The following is an 8,844-nucleotide window of genomic DNA, read 5'->3' on the forward strand; positions in this document are numbered from 1 at the left end:
GTTATGTTATTGGTTGGAATTAACGTTATTTCTAGCATACTTTTATTTAATCAAATACTTATTTTGATGTTAATACATCGTGATTCCGTCAAGTATGGTTGTTGTATATGTTCATTACTTCTCATATAGTTTATTTCCTTATTTCCTTTTCTCACGGGGCTATTTTTCCCAGTTGAAACCCTTGTGCTTATAGCATCCTGTTTTTCCAACTAGGTGTGGTAATAATAATAATAATAATAATAATAATAATAATAATAATTTGAGTTGCTAGTGTGATATTTAACCGTAAAAATCAGTCGTGAATGCATTTAATCAATACAAGCTACAAGTTACTCCGCTGCAGATTCATTTTCACAAATAATTGATTTATTCAGTGGAATATCATTCTTTCATAAGAGGTAACAAACTCTACACAAATTCCTCTTGCTTAAAATACTTGACACTATTTAAGTTAGTTGTAAACAGCCTCCATACTAGGCTGATGACCTTTGAACTCAATGACCCAAGTTCAAGTAACAATTCTGATTGATACAAACTAAAATCATGAGGGGCCACATGAAAAATATTAAAAGATGCCATCTAGAATTCTAGTGTAAAATAGATATCTTTGTCACAAATGTAAAATAGAATCATAATTACAGTAATTCGAAAGAGCGACATGCATTGCATCATCGTGAAAAAACTCGGTCACCAGTGCCACAGCCTAGATGTGTCCTGGCTGCGGAACTGATATATGTGTTTGATTCGGTTTTTATTATTATTATTATTATTATTATTATTATTATTATTATTATTATTATTGTTGTTGTTGTTGTTGTTGTTAGACCGATTGTCAGCCAATCAGCAGTCTTCATGAATGCAACATGCACAAAGGAAAACATAAGTGTACTGAAAATAAAATTGAGAAGTGAAGGATGAACTATAACAGAGAACTATCAAGAGCAAACACTAGGTCTATAGATAATAATGTAAAATAGATTATACAATTATATGATTGTAAGTAGGTCGAAATTAGGGGCTCCTCTACATCCGGGTCTCAGCATTGATAACTTTTACTTTTTTTATTTTTTTTTCTACTTTGACTCTTTTACAATTTTATGAGTGATTCTTTATAACAAATTTACTCATGAGAAACACATTCAGTCTGCCCCTTCAATTACACAAATAATTGACTTATTGAACATTTTTTTAAGAGTTTTAGTAATTATTCTATACATTCTGAAGAAGTGTTTTAATTCTTTTTTATTGTTTCGAGTATTGTTCTCCTGTGTGGTCGTGAGCAACTGAATCTCATTTTTAGTTGTTGGGCAGGAATTTAAGGTCTATTAGATTCTATATCTTGATATTAATCTCTGGCACCGTCTTTCAGTTAGTTCGTTGTGCATGTTGCATAAGATTTTTTTCATAATTCTGACTATCCTTTGCACTCAGATCTTCCCGGACAGTACCATCCTGTTCGTAATATAAGTTATGCAGTTAACTATAATAGTCATTATTTTCCATCATGAGGCTCAATACTACACAGTATTCGAGAAGATTTATTCCAGCTGTGACCAAGTTGTGGAATGCTCTTCCTAATCAGGTAGTTGATTCTGTGGAACTTCAAAAGGTCAAACTTGCAACGAAGGGTTTCGTGTTGAACATTCTAATATATGTCTCTTTTTATAGTATATCTATAAAAACGTAATTTAATGTTGCCACTGTTTTCAGAATATGTCATTTTCATAGTTTATTACTTCTCTCGTAGTTTATTTATTTCCTTTTCCAAACTAGGCTATTTTTCCTGTTGTAGCCCTTGTACTTATTATAGCATCCTGCATTTCCAATTTAGCTAATAATAATAATAATAATAATAATAATAATAATAATAATAATAATAATAATAATAATAATGGCCTAGGGATACTCAATACCTCACTCAAACCAGCAAATAGAATTACCCAATCGTTTAGACAAACTATAAGTTCATCCTACTCCTTCTTATGACACCCCAAAGACGTATTACTCTTAACAAAATTAATAATTTGGCAATCGGAATTTATTCCTCTGATAAAATATGTTCTAAAAACATGTTATAAGGGGTTTTCTTTAAATATTTTAAAGAAAATATTCCTCCCTCTAAAACAAAAGATCTTCAGCTCTGCCCCCAATAACAAGATTACAAACAGAATCACGCAAGTCCTCGGAATTCCCTCATGTTGGTACATTTCAGTCCTCTGATTGGCTATAACTTCCTCAGCTGTGATTGGTTGTTGTTTTTGTTTACTATAACCAAAGACAATACAACTTCACAAACGCATACATTTAACATCGTAATCAAATCGGTCAATTATTCCTTTGAATAATTTACATTATAATTGAAATGTAATACGAGTTGCACTTATGTAGTGTAGTTCATTTACTATATGTAGTTAATAAAACAGCAGTATTTATTTGGATATCGAATATTAGCCGCGTGTTACTCATTACCTGACTCAAACAGAACTTTACAGTTCATCCTACCCTATATGACGTCACGAAGACATCTATTTTAATAAAAAATAATTATTTGGTAATTAGAATGTATCCCTCTGCTAAAATATGTTATTAAAACATTTTATAAGGGGCTTCCTTTATATATTTGAAGAAAACATATCTCTAATTTCCTTTTTAAAAAAATCTCCAGGTCCATCCCCCAATAACTAGAGCGTTTCAAAAAGATAATATGAAAATTCGGGCAGGTTTTACGAACAGCAACCCATAAATCTCAAGAACTCTTTTTTGGCGGGATATCCCAGTCCTCTGATTGGCTGTATCTTCTCAGCTGTGATTGGTTTTTGCCTTTATTTACAAATCCACACATACAAACCTAACATCGTAGCCAGAACTCAGTTAAGAATTCCTTCAAAAATGACATATTTATTTAGCTTACGCGTCTGAACAAGATACCTTATGTATTGAAGTACTATATCAATAATAATATAAGTTTGTTTTCACTAAAAAATTAATATTTAAATGTTAATTTATCTGCAATTAGTATAGGTATTTTATCTTTAACCTAGTTGAATCCATTCATAACATTCGAGATTGTATGACGTCACCTACAACCTACCAATCACAGCATAGGACATATTAGCCCATGAGACGCCAGATATTTCCTGCTAATGCAACGCACAAGGCGAGAGGGTTTCCCTAATTTATAGACCGCTGTTGGCAAACGAATCCAATTCACGGGAGAGATTTCGTTTAAATGCTCTATCTAGTTAAGGGGGCTTTTACATCCTATTCTTTATTTCATACAAACCACAAAAATATTTAAGATCCATTTTATTACCAAATAATTGTTTTTACTTTGTTCCCATATAATATGTAGCTTTTTAGTCACAATTTAAGTGAAATAGTATTTCACCACTACCCAGTTGAATTTATTCATAAAATACGATTGCATGACGTCACATACAACCAGAATCACAACAGAGGACGAATCAGCGAATGATGTATCATATATTTCCCGCTAAAATGCAGAAGGGGAGAGGGGCCCCTTCTCATATATGGGCTGCTCTTGGTGAACAAATCAAATTAAGAAATATATATATAAAAGATCCATTATATTACAAAAATAAAATTTAAGATTTCTAAGTCATAATTTATTAGAAATGTGTATGTACACTATTGGTATTAAACCTTACAACGATGTATTTCCCAATAAAAGGTAATGATTTGGCAATGATCTGTTCAATTGCATTATACTTGAAGTAACAAAATAGCAACTAAAGTCATATAGTTATAGTTCCTGTACTATTTAACTCTATATGATAATGGTATCTATCACGTGTTACTCAATGTCTCACCTAAACCAAGCAAAGAGTTGATAAGTTTTAGACAGCTGCAAATTTCATCTTATTCATTATGACGTCACAAACTTATTTTCTCAATGTAGATATTTGGTAATCAGAATTTATCCCTCTAATAAAATATATGTTATAAAACATATTATAAGGGAATGCTCAGTATATTTTGAAGAAAGTATATCTCTAATTCACATAAAAATTAAAAATAAATCTTCAGTTACATCTCCCTTACCTCTGATAGAATATGTTGTAAAAGACATTTTATAAGGGACTGTCTCTATATATTTTAAATAAAATATATATCCCTTAAAAACAAAAGATCTTCAGCTCTGTTCCCCAGTAGCTAGAGTTCAAACGGCAACACGTAATTGCTAGAACTCTCTCATGTCAGTACATCCCAGTCCTCTGATTGGCTATAACTTCCTCAGCTGTGATTGGCTGTTGGTTTTGTTTACACAAACACAATTTAACATCGTAATCAAAATAGTCAATCATTTTTTTCGAATAATTTACATTATACTTGAAATGTAACAAAACACGAATTGCAGTTTGTACTGTAGTTCATTCACTATATAAAGTTAATAAAACAGTAGTGTTTATTTGGATATCGAATATTAGCCACGTGTTACTCAATACCTCACTCTAAACAGAATTAATCAGACATTCATACAAGCTTTAAAGTTCATCCTACCCTATATGACGTCACAAGAATCTATATATTTTAATAAAGATAATTATTTGGTCATTAGAATGCATCCCTCTGCTAAAATATATTATTAAAACATCTTATAAGGGATTGCCTCTAAATATCTTTAAGAAAATATATCTCTAGTTTCCCTATAAACAAAAGGAAAAAAAAAATCTAGCGGTCCATCATCCCCCCCAATAGCTAGAGCGTTTCAAAAAGATACTATGAAAATTCGGGCTGGTTTTACGAACAGCAACCCATAAATCTCAAGAACTCTCTTTTGGCGGGATATCCCAGTCCTCTGATTGGCTGTATCTTCTCAGCTGTGATTGGTTTTTGCCTTTATTTACAAATCCACACATACACACCTAACATCGTAGCCAGAACTCAGTTAAGTATTCCTTCAAAAATTGCATATTTATTTAGCTTACGCATTTGAACAAGATACCTTATATATTGAAGTATCATATTAATAATATTAGGAGTTTGTTTTCATTGAAAAATTAATATTCAAATATTAATTTATCTACAATTAGTATAGGTATTTTACCTCTAACCCAGTTGAATCTATTCATAAAATACGAGATTGTATGACGTCAACTACAACCACCAATCATAGCATAGGATATATTAGCCAATGACACGCCAGACATTTCCCGCTAATGAAACGCATAAGGCGAGAGGGTTCCCCTAATTTATAGACCGCTGTTAGCAAACGAATTCAATTCACGAGAGAGATTTCGTTTAAATGTACTAGTTAAGGGAACTTTTCATCCTATATTTAATTTTATACAAACCCCAATTACTATATTCAAGATCCATTTTATTACCAAATGATTGTTTTTACTTTGTTTCCATATAATTTGTAGCTTTTAAGTCATAATTTATATGAAATAGTATTTCACCACTACCCATTTGAATTTATTCGTAAAACACTATTGTATGACGTCTCACATAGGTACAACCACCAATAAATCACAACAGAAGACGAATCAGCGAATGAGATATCAGGTATTTCCCGCTAAGAAGCAGAAGGGGAGAGTGCCCTTCTCATGTATGGGCTGCTGATGGTAAACAAATCAAATTCACAAAATGATATAAAAGATATTACAAAAATAGAAGTTAAGATTTCTAAGTCATAATTTATCTGAAATGCGTATATATACTATTGGTATTAAACTTTACAACGAAATATTTCCCAATAAAGGTAATGATTTGGCAATGATCCATTCAGTCAATTACATTACACTCGAAATGTAACAAAATAGCATCTAAAATCATATAGTTATAGTTCCTCTACTATTTAACTCAATATGATAATAGTATCTAGCATATGTTGCTCAATGTCTCACCCAAACCAAGCAACGAGTTGATAAGTTTAGACACTGCAAATTTCATCCTACTCATTATGACGTCACAGAGGCTTATTTTCTCAATATAGATATTTGGTAATCAGAATTTATCCCTCTAATAAAAAATATGTTATAAAACATGTTATAAGGGACTGCTCCGTATATTTTGAAGAAAGTATATCTCTAATTCACATAAAAATTAAAAATAAATCTTCAGATCCATCCCTCTTACCTAGAGCATTCAAATAGGATTTTATGGAAATTTGGGTATGTTTCTCAGACAGCAACTCATAAATGACCGGAACGTTCTTTCAGCGGCAAATTCCAGTCCTCTGATTGGCTATATCTTCCTCGACTGTGATTAGTGGTTGCCATCGCTTACTACAGTTTCACAACAAACACACACACACATCCAACATCGTAGCCAAATCACATTCAGGTATTCCTTTGAATAAGACGTATTTATTTGCTTTATGCCCTTCAACAATATTTATTATCTATTATATTACAAACTAATAACTATTCTAAGTTTATATTCATGAAAACTGAGATTTTTTCGGTCATAATTTATCTGCAATAAGTATTGTTTTTTCCCTACTACCTAGCTAAATTCATTCATGAAAATATGATTGCATGACGTCACACACAATCACCAATCAGAACTGAGAAAGAATCAACCAATGAGGCGCCTGATATTTCCCGCTAAAAATGCATAAGTGAGAGGGTTCCTCTGTCTTATGGGCTGCTGTTGACAAACTGGTTCGATTTACGCAAGGCATTTTATTTAAACGCTCTAGCTAAGATGGTTTTTAGTTTCCTTTCCTCCAGCTGATTATGGACGAGTTAAATTCATGGGACAGTCATTTTATTCAAACGTTCTAGATGAAGTTTTTTTTTTTATTCTAATTTATATATAGACATATATAACGATTATATTGAAGTTGCATGGGAAAAATGTTATCTTATTTTTTATATATTTTAGATATTCAGTTGTTTCTCAACAGACTTTTCCCTGTGGTACTCGCACTTCTTTTCATTTATCATCATTTTCAGTTTATTTCCATGAAAACTGTAATTTTTCAGTCATAATTTATCTACAATAAGTATATAAGGTTTTTATCGCCACTGTCTGGTTAAATTAATTCATAAAAGTACGATTGTATGACGTCACATACAACCACCAATCAGACCTTAGAAAGGATCAGCCAATGAGACTCCAGATATTTCCTGCTAATACAACATATAAGGTGAGAGGGATCCCCTGAGTTACGGGCTAATTTCGTTTAAGTTCTCTAGTTAAGGGAGCTTTTCCATCCTATTTTTCATTTTATACAAACCACAATGATACTATTTAAGATCCATTTTATTACCAAATGATTGTTTTTAGTTTTTTTCCAGATAATTTATAGCCTTTAATTCAGGATTTATGTGAAATTGTATTTCACCACCACCCAGTTGAATTTATTCATAAAATACGATGGCATGACGTCACATACAACCACCAATCACAACAGAGGATGAATCAGCGAATACGTGCTTTTGGAGAACAAATAAAATTCACAGACAGCAACTCACAAATGACCGGAACGCTCTCTCGGCGGCAAATTCCAGTCCTCTGATTGGCTATGTCTTCCTCGGCTGTGATTGGCGGCTGCCCTCGCTTACTACAGTTTCACGAACACACACAGACACGCACACACACACACACACACATCTAACATCGTAGCCAGAACACAGTCAGGTATTCCTTTGAATATTACATAATTGTTTGCCTTATACCCTTTAATAGGATTCATTATCTATTTATCAGTAATCAATAACTATTTTAGGTTTCCTTTCACGAAAATTGTGATTTTTTGGTTGTAATTTATCTGCAATAAGTATAGTTTTTTCTCACTAAATAGCTAAATTCATTCATAAAAATATGATAGCATGACGTCACATACAATCACCAATGAGAGCTGAGAAAGAATCAACCAATGAGGCGCCTAATATTTCCCGCTAAAAATACATAAGCGAGAGGGTTCTTTTGCCTTATGGGCTGCTGTTGTCAAACTAGTTCGATTTATGTGAGGCATTTTGTTTAAACGCTCTAGCTAAGAGGGTTTTGGTTGGTTGTTTTATTATGCTGATTATGGACGAGTTAAATTCATGGGAGAGTCATTTTATTCAAGCGTTCTAGCTGATTTCTTTACCCTAATTCATATTTAGACATATAACGATTATATTTAAATATTTTCTCATTTTTTTTATATATATTTTAGATATTCAGTTGTTTATCAATTACAGACTTTCCCTTTAGTACTCATACTTCTTTTCTTTAATCAATTGTTTTGAGTTTATTTCCATGCAAACTGTAATTTTTCAGTCATAATTTATCTATAATAATATATACACTATTTAGTTAAATTCATTCCTAAAAATACGATTGTATGACGTCACATACAACCACCAATCAGACCTGAGAAAGGATCAGCCAATGAGACTCCAGATATTTCCAGTTAAAATGCATAAATCACATTTTTTAGGAGTGAGAAACGCATTTATGATTTTTACATGATTTTATTATCATTATTATTTCTCTATCAATTATCATTATGAATATTCTGTCAGATTAGGTTGGGAATTTTGAGTTCAAATTTATTGATTTTATAAAGAAAAACTACCTCAAGTCGGAAACGCAGAATTTAGAAGTGGTGTAATCAGCAGAAAAATTTACATTCGGGATTTAATTTTACTTGTGATGAAAGCTTCCTGTTTTCTTCTCAATTTCCCTTAAAAACTGGAATCATTGAACTGTTGAAAACTCAAAACATCATCAGTAAAACTGATTGGTAGATAGGCTTACTTATAAAATGTTCAGCCCTTAACACTCAATTTCTTAACCTAACCTAACCTAACAAAAAGCATGTCTCCCTAACAAACTATTTATTAACCAATAGGTTGTAAATTCATTTCTTGAAGTCCAGATAAA

The sequence above is a fragment of the Palaemon carinicauda genome, chromosome 1, assembly GCF_036898095.1.
Source record: "Palaemon carinicauda isolate YSFRI2023 chromosome 1, ASM3689809v2, whole genome shotgun sequence".
Classification (NCBI taxonomy): domain Eukaryota; kingdom Metazoa; phylum Arthropoda; class Malacostraca; order Decapoda; family Palaemonidae; genus Palaemon; species Palaemon carinicauda.